We start from the raw sequence: 8,365 nt of genomic DNA on the forward strand, positions 1-8,365 counted from the left end.
GCTGGTCGTTTTATAGGTTCCGTTAACCTTGCCCTACCCCCACCCCATTGGCTACTCAACACTTGTACATCCCTCAACTCTCGTTAGTATACCTGTAAACTCGTTGTGGAACGATACGTGCTCGTCTTGTTTCTTGATCCTGCAGGTGGATGCTGCAATCCAAAAGGTAAGACAATCTGCAGGATAGTATGATATTGAAAAGTAATGCTTCGTATAACTGCTGAATTTTTATTTAATACCGGCGCTTTAATGATACTCGACTAAGAGTAGATTAATTTAATGACTTCTGTATGTAATTTTTGCAAGGTCCTGTATGGTCGTTAATATATTTTTCCAAAAATTGTGTAGGTGAAATTATTATTTTTTTTGGCATTCATTCCAATAGTGCACTACGGTCAACTATTGAATAACCCAGTGGGCTAATTGTAAGCAAAGTCCCTCAGTTTTCTGGCTCCCATCGTTACTTTTCGTTATTCCGCTACCGCGAGACAATAAATCACAGCGGCGGGTCCAGGCAGGCGTGGAAGAACATGAAGCATAAAGAATCGACTTAGCAGAGCGCCAAGATTCAATCTAGAGACGTGTTAGCCATCTTGTTTTACGGTCACTGCCTCGCAATCCGTCAATGAAGTGTCGATTTACAAGCTCACCAAAGTTTCATATTGTATAACAATGTTATCACTATTTTCAGTAGTAATATACGAGCAGCCCTCAACAGATTTGCGTTACCTTCGATAACCAACCGCATAGTCATGGTAACGCGTGGCACTTGAGTGGCAAACTGTACGAACAGGTAACTAAATTAGACTATAGGCAGGAAGTAGGAAACTCTGGAATTGCATGGGGAATTCTAGTAGAAGGGCGTCACGGTTCGCGCCACCGCAACTGAATTCTATCTTGTCCAACGTACAAACTTGCCTTTCATGATCGCGATCCTGGACCACGTTACAGGCTTCACAACGGTCGCTTGAAATACCTATCGCACGTAACCCTGCTGCCTGATAAGTAAAGTTACTCATACGGCACCAGTCTCCTTTGAGAAATACAATAGGCATTTCCCGAGGTAGCTACTCGAGCCAGCCCCTGAGCATGGTCAAGCAATTATTATAATTGGCCGATTTGCACAACGTCTATCGTAATATTATATTCTAAGTATAGGTATATATATCATGTACATATATGCTCTCCTGATTGCGTTTAACTTACGACCTTCGATCAAGACAGATACGAATGTGCAATTTAAAAAGGCAACGTCGAACTCAGAAGCTATCCGGTATCCATTGACCAATCCTCTTTACAAGCTATTCAATTTCGATATTACTGCGCAAAACGGAATTATTTACAAGCCTCTATTTTGCAATGGAGGTACACGACCGTAAACACGATGGCCAACCGCCTACCTGCCTCTTATAATATAATATAGATACGATACCACTCTCTAAACAGGATATTACAGTGAGATACGGTACCGACTGTTTAAATGAAAGGGATTCATTGAGGAATTATTCGGAGTAGGCTAATTATTAATTTGATCGATTATTCTCCCCTTGCGACGACCTTCTTGCCTGGTTACTTGACCTCGAAAAATATTTCAAGATGGTCGACTGGGGTGGTGATTAATTTCTTTGGGTAAAGTGCGGCTTAAAGGAGATCCAGACGGCTACTGGATGGCAAAGAGGAAGGGATCGTGGCTCTTTGAGGTGGCAACTTTCATTAAGATGTCAAAAGGCTCAAACGTCTTGCGGCACTTCATTGAAATGAAAACACAGACGTAGTACTTATACGAGTATTTGACGCAACCCTTCCATTGTTTGCAAATTTATTCATACAGGTCCATGCGTTGTTAATACAACAATGGAATTGGAGTGTTTTTTTTTTTTAACGAAGCCTTGACCAGACTTGACCGCATTAGCCACACGGATTTCGTGATTATTTTGTCAAAATTTCCGGGAGCACTCGCGTCGGTTCCGACACTGTGGACACAACTCATGTTTCGCGCGACTCGACACGCAATTATGAATGAAATTGAATATTCCATACCTCCCGGTCATTCGCGTACGATGACTAGTGGGATATATAATAAATTCAAGATTTCTAACGAATTCTATGCTACAAGTTACATAATTTTTTTTAATACACCTATACAAATTGATTTTGGTATGTTCCGTACAAGTGCACACTTTCGTTTTGTAACTTTTTACAACACTTTGTAAACTTCTCTATAATTTTCTTACTTCACGGATTTACCTCGGATAATACAAGTTTTCGTGTACGCAGACACGTGGCGAGTTGTCGCTGTCGATTGACGTGGTGTATAGGATGCGTATGAAGGAAAATGGTGAAAAAGTATTGAGACGAAAAAAAAGGAATAAAAATTGCGCAGATCCAGTCATCATTCTTCGGACTTCTGCAGCAGTCGGATGTGTGAGAACAGTCATGTAACCCGGGACACCACTGGAAAGTAGCGCTTCTCGCCTGCAAACTTCATGCAATTTATGAGGCTCTCGGGAGGCTCGGCGGTAAAGAGGATCGCGGAGGCTTCGCGTTCTATAAAATGTGACACCCATACCCGACCTCTTTCAAAACCTCTTATGAATTCTCTCAGCTCATTTTTAAATATATATGTATGCAGAGTATATGGGCATAAATACATATAACCTTCTATATCTGTATATACGTTCATATATCTTCCAATATATATATATAGTGACAGACAGATTCAGTTTCTCGGTTGAAAGGATCCTCATGTTTTTTTTTCCGTGAATCCTCTGGAACAACGTAAAATCGCCTTTATCTCAAAATGAAGAAAAAAAAGCGACATGACGAGCCACCTTGAAATTTGAGAGTGCGGCCTTTTGCAACGTTTCCACGAGACGGAGTCGCCTAATAATAATTTACCGCGTCTTTCCTTTGATACCTCAACGACGTCGAGTGAGATTTTTGTCACTTGTCTTCCGGCGAGGATGAACCCACCAAGATCAAGGTTAGTTTATTTCATAATGACGAAAACATCCTTTAAGCAATTTTACCTTTTTTTTTCGCAGCGCGGATCGCCTAAGCGCAAAGTCTGATTTACTAACGGCATTCGCTTGCCTAAAAGCTCCGAGGCTTTTGGACGGTGAAAAATGTATTTAATAAACTGTAGAATGCCCTCCGGAACAATTTTGCGAAATGCTTAAAGGCTGTTCAAGATCGCCAAATATACTTGATAAACTTTTATAATTCTACACGAGATTGCAAAAAAAAACTCGATATACGCAATCTCACCTAGTACCTAAATCTCTACATAAAATATTAAATCCTATGAAAATCAATTTCAAGTGGTATAGGTCGTTCCAAAAGATTGTCATGGCTTTGAGGGGTACTATGTATATAACATTATCCTTTAATTAGTATCTGTTCGAGATCGTTGCCACGGCTAATGATTTCAAACTAGCACTACGGACGTTAATTGGATAACTAGATGATTCACCGTAGCCTAGCGTTGTTTCAAGTCTGAAAGATAGCTACGTCTTTAAGACCCACCAGTCTCGCGTTAATTCCTATTAAATTTCAAAGTGCTTCTTTACCTTGTCCTTGCAATTCCGCAATATCGATACTGAGTTTCGTGAAATGCTTCAGACTTTATTTCCACGCTCGGCTTAAGCCAAGTATACTACTTATCTTTTATGGAAAGCCTTGATTTAATTAACAAAATAAAAACTTAACTCCAGAGATTGGCAAGATGCGTAAAATTCGAGGTCACGTATACAGTGACAGGTGCGATCGGTCGAGGCTATTGTGATTTGATAATAAGAAACAAGATCATCTAATCTAACTTAACGGTCGAGAAAGAAGTGTTTGCCTGTAGGCTATAGTGCTGCGTATATGTACGTATATGTAGTCTATGATTTGACATTGGTTTAATTACAATGTCAGATCCAATTAAAAATCTTTTGTTTGTATAGTATAGAATTCAGTATAGGTACTGATAGTATATATTTTGCCATTGTGATTTCAACCAATTAATTCTCCATTTATCTGGACCGTCGACAATGTACATTTATTATTTCTGTATCTGTGTATGACGAACGGAGTAACCTGTTTATTGTTCAGTAATATTATCCAGTCACGTTTCTAATTATGCCTTTGTGTAATAACCGATCCGATTAATTGTCAGTAGGCTAAAATTCATCCAATTCCGATCGTACAAGCTGCATTAACCCGTCCGCGATACTTGTAGCAATATGCACTGCTCTAATAGGAGGTCCAGTACTGCTCGATATTCTCTTGAAATTCGCACGTGCATTGGAATGAAGTTTGAACGACAATTGGCGCATTATTCATCAACGGTGACCGGCGGAGATCCAATGTGAAATAACCATACGTCTTCATATACGTACCAGAAGCTGTATTCGCGTAGATAATAATTACCCGATAGAAATATCGCAATTAATATAAAACCACAGTTGGCATATACATCAATATATTGACATATGAAATACATACGTATACCTTATCATATTAAATCCGGCTTTACTAAAGTATCAGTGCATCCGGGTGAATCTGAAAAATTTGTTGAATTCACCCACAATTTTGATCGTCATTAAAATTCATTGGAAATACTTGTTCCACGAATGAGGTTAACGAATTTACGTAATACATATCCTCTTTATTTGGTTCTTCCATTCAGTGACAGACTAAACCTACTATGAATTCTATACAGTATGACGTAGATATGATTTTCTATTGGAGGCTGAGGTCGTTATGGACCACTCGTTTAAAGGATTATGGTCGATGGCATAAATTGATAAAAATTTATCGTCGAATTGAATATAACGATGGATATGTGGAAGCAGAAGCTACCAGATAAGGAGTCACGCAGAGACGGTCACGCGTGACAGTGATGTTGGTCACATGTGCATGATAGCCCCATACGTGGAATATGCAATAAGCGGACGCCCCACTCGCCACAGCAGCTACCACAGGGGCGCGAAGCCAAGCCGGGGACGAGTGTTGCACCCCTGCCATATACAAGGGATGCTGGGCAGCATGTTCAGTGGCGTGCACTGCAATAATGCATTGCATTTGGAGACGTTAATCAAGCTAAGCGCTGTAATATATGGTCGCGCGTACTATTAATACTCCGTATATGTCAATCTATTTATCAAACCGACCTAATTATCTGCGTGAAATTGCCGTGGGGCTTTAACGATATGGCGGTAGTAATATGCCTGCACAAATTTCCTATATCCTCGATTATCATACCTTTGACAATTATTAAGGAAAGGAAATGCCGTTTAGTTAGTCGAGAATAATCGCCTGGTACCCTGGTGATTGGTTAATGGAATTTTCAATTTTGACGATCGAATGTGTATCGCGTGCGCTGGGCGAGTCGGTCGCTCGTTGCGGATCACTGACCGGGACTTCCCGGTAACACTTTAATTATTTCTCAGGCACGCCTTACGAATTGCCTACAGTGTCTCATAGTCTGACATACACGTATATGAGTTTGACTTAATTGAATTTTATAACTGGCTAATTACTCTATTTTTACTTATTTTTCTTATCGTACGATATACCACCTGACATCCATGAGAATTCTGTTTGAGACTGTGGGTCCGACTTTATGGTAAAATTAGTGTGAAGCTTCGTGCATTAATTCTCGTTCGAAGACATACACTTAATGCCTAAGGGAAGGCAATGGACTGAAAGTAAGATACGACGCATTACCTTCGATTCATTAATTCCTAGTGGAATATAATATAACAGACACTGGCCAATATCAAATATATCTATATTTGGATGCGTAGCTTTGAATACCTGTATGACTTATAGATATACTTTGAGTCGCGGAATTTCCAATTTATTGATAGTTTCATACTGCTTTATACACTTCATTAATATTGTATGCTTGGAAGTTTCGCATCAATGAGTAATAAACCAAAGTATATAATATATATACTCAGATACTGTTCGCTACTGTATTAAATTAATTATTCGCAGATCCCTTATCCCACGGAATGCCCATGAAATTTCAAAAAATAAAGAACAACCGAAATGTTTTTAGATCTTTACCGCCTTCGCTGCTGGAAACGCTTTTAATTTCACTTTCTGTACTGAAACCTTAGTGATCTCAGTAGGCATGGTCAAAGACGTCATGAATTATACTGTGAAGCCTTTCGAATAAATGAATTCCATAAAATTTCGCTTTGCCGCAGCATCCCATAGAACTCCTTCCACGTCCTTTAAGGGCGTATTTCGTTTGATGCACGGTAACTTTTTCTTCTTGTGCAGGACGCATCTGCAGAACCACTTTTCTTCGAAGTCGGAAGGCGCTTAGAAGTCGCCAAGAAAAAGAAGGCACAGGTCATATCCTATTCCTCTGGCGAAACTTTGAAAGACCATACGTAACATCGTGTGGGTAAGTCAATTTAAAAGTCTCGTGACTAATTGTACCATTTTATATTAAATGTATATATGTATACACTACCAACCTGTATAACCATTGTCTCGCATGTCTCTATCTTCTTGTATAAATAGAAGCACCTGAAGAGGAGGAACGATGAAGTATGACATCTAAAGGGTAAGAGAATAGGGCAGGGTAGAAGGATCCTGGTACACATGGTTAATCATTCAAAAATGCTTGGCAGAACTAGCTCGGGTCGAGTGCCTGTATATATGTATATACATAACATAAGTCTTCCTTATCGTGGAAATATTTATAATTTACTGGATTATTAATATGGAATAAAACTGTCTGATTCTGCTATGGGTATGGAGCTACTCCTTTATTAGCTTTTAGGTAAATTACAGAGTCTTACGGGGGAAGTTCAGAGTGACACGAGAGAGAAACTTCAACGTGAATGCTTATGGTACATACTATATATATATATATATATATAGGTATAGTATCTATAGAAGTGCTATGTGTACTTATGTACCACCATCGGGGATGCAGTGTTCTTGCTGAGGAGGCAAGAAACAAACCTGCTGAGGGGATAAATTAAAGGATAAAGAAAGGAGGAGGTGAGTGGGGGTTGGGAGAAAATCCATTACCATGTTCAACCTGTAATAAAGAGGGCCGAATATTCATGAAAGCCACCAAGAGTGCTGGGGCAGAGGGTTCACGTAGATAGGGCGAGGAAGTGCGCAGGGGTGGACTCGCAAATGATAAGACGGCCGGTTTAAATTGACTTTTTTGGATACGATTTTAGTTGGAACGAAACAATGGAAAATTGATAAATTTTTTTTTAATGAAATAAATAATCGATAGTTATATCTACTTAGATTACTTTGGGGGCACGGTGGAATCAAGTGCAGACTTATTACAGTTTTTAGTGGGTAATAAATAGCTTTGCGAAATCCGGTGTCCCGTATAATTTCATAAATTATTACTTCATAAAGTGATCTGGATATACACTGTATAGGTCTAACGTTTGAGGCATATAATTTAAAAAAATAATCTATTTCACTTTTTACGTGTCTTGGAATATAACAAAAATCCTGGATAAGACTCGTATGACCGTGTCGTAAGTTGAAACATCAACGGGGAAAAATAAAGTATCAGAATTCCAACGAACAATCGCTACTGCAATTTCAAGAGAAATACGAGCTGGATGATGCAAATTTTCAGATACGTGTGTTCCACCGTAGACTGATATTATTTTCTTTTTTTATCAATTACACCTACTTAGCTCGCATTCTTTTGAGGCGGCCAAAGGAAATAGCTTTCCTTGCACCAAAAGTGGGTTTTTAAGTACGTGTGAGAGATATATGCTATAATTCTATGTGAAAGGGTGCAAAGTGAGACCGGAAAAATATAAATCATAATGACCTATCACAGTAACATGCGATTGAAAAATATTCATAAATGAAGTAAGATGACACAAAAAAAATATATAAAAATTCCTCTAAATTCCAATATACCACAGCAATTTTAAGATGCCTCGAATAAACGCAAATAATGATAATTTCACGAATTCAATAGTACCGTTATTCTGATTTGCATCCAATAAGAATGTACGTGATAACCTTCCTCCGTTCGTTTCAATTTCATCGAGGTCTTCAGGAAATATCACTAGGATCGTTACAACCCCGCTTCACGATACACTCTCCACATTCTTCGGTTAGGTTAAGGGCATTACTCAAGTATTGCCATTTTATTTTAGTACACTCTCGGGATACCCACATCAGAGCCACTTGGCTGGGTAGTTACGAATGACGCCATGCCATCCAGCAACTGGTTACGGTTACGGTTAGTGTCAACATTAAAGCATCGCGGTAACTGGCGCTGGAGTCGCTTTAAAATTACTTACAAGCCCGGCGCCATTTTATTTTCGTCCACGAGCCCGAGATCCATCCTATCGTTATGGAGAAAACGTGA

At 39.2% G+C, this 8,365-nt stretch overlaps 1 long non-coding RNA gene across 1 annotated transcript; it reads left to right on the forward strand.

The window, feature by feature from the left end:
- Nucleotides 1-98: 98 nt before the first annotated feature.
- On the forward strand, nt 99-6,699 carry LOC112494711. Its single transcript, XR_003060455.1, has 3 exons — nt 99-166; nt 6,277-6,403; nt 6,523-6,699. It is a non-coding gene; the product is annotated as an uncharacterized LOC112494711 (long non-coding RNA).
- Nucleotides 6,700-8,365: the final 1,666 nt, after the last annotated feature.

Source organism: Cephus cinctus, unplaced genomic scaffold, assembly GCF_000341935.2.
Source record: "Cephus cinctus unplaced genomic scaffold, Ccin1 Ccin1_scaffold0709, whole genome shotgun sequence".
Lineage (NCBI taxonomy): Eukaryota > Metazoa > Arthropoda > Insecta > Hymenoptera > Cephidae > Cephus > Cephus cinctus.